We start from the raw sequence: 1,134 nt of genomic DNA, 5'->3' as shown, positions 1-1,134 counted from the left end.
ATGGTAACACGTCAAGCCAAGACGCGCCTGACGTCACTAACGTAATTATAGATGTGAACATTTGGACTTTTTATCTCATAACTTTAATTCACCATTTAATTTCATAACTTTGATTTATATTAATTTAGAAATTATTATTTTGACTTCCTGAGGTAAAAATCTTTTATCTAGTAACTTTCAATAGATTCATAATCTAAATGTTTTTTTTAATTTACTAGTATTATACTTTTAATGTGTAGGTGGGGAGCAGTCTCTCACAGCTATGATGTATTTTATAATTTTATCATAAGTATTGTTTTGTAGCGAATAACATTGATTCATTATCTCATAACTTTGATTCACAAGAGACAATGTGAGCTTTTTCCTTGTGACTTTGACTTAAAGTTACTCTCTTCATTTTGTCTTCTTAAATTAAAATTTGAACTCATTATTAAGACTTGAGATTTAATAATTTTGACTTCTTATCTATTGGATACATTACCTTTTTATTTTCCTGTCTCATAGTGTTGATTTGTAGGTTTATGAAAAAGTATCTCATAACTTTGACTTAATTATAATCATAATTTCCATCATAAATTTGACATTGTAAGTAATAATTTGGATTTTTAATTGAACATTGATTTACTATCTTACAGTTTAGATCCGCAGGATAAAGGTGAGCTTTTTGTCTCATAACTTTGACTCACTATCTCATAATCTTTACAAATTAAATTGGCATTTTGATTTACCTTCAATATATTTTGAACTCATGATCAATTTTTCTTTCTTTTTTTTAAATTTATTTTTCATACAGATGGGTTGACACAAGAACACATTATCACTTTGTTCACACATTAACCTGTTAAACCCAGGACTTTATTTATTTATTTATTTATTTATTTATTTATAGGCTTTAATGACATAATGATCATAAAATAAAACAGGTGTAATACCTGACACAGTTGCGGCCGCTGACCAGCAGGTGGTGCTAATCTCACATTAACTATGCGTTGCTATGTGGTTGCTATGCGCAGCTTGTGTGCCGCAGTGAAGCTCGTGAACACAACACATCACGTGACTAAAGAGGAAATCCACCCTAAAATCAGTTTGTATTCATTTTGTCATTTAACCGGTGTTGACTGTGATTATTTACGT

This window comes from Epinephelus lanceolatus, chromosome 21 (genome assembly GCF_041903045.1).
Source record: "Epinephelus lanceolatus isolate andai-2023 chromosome 21, ASM4190304v1, whole genome shotgun sequence".
Lineage (NCBI taxonomy): Eukaryota > Metazoa > Chordata > Actinopteri > Perciformes > Serranidae > Epinephelus > Epinephelus lanceolatus.
The sequence above is the reverse complement of the archived record's forward strand: the minus strand, read 5'-3'. Positions refer to the sequence as shown.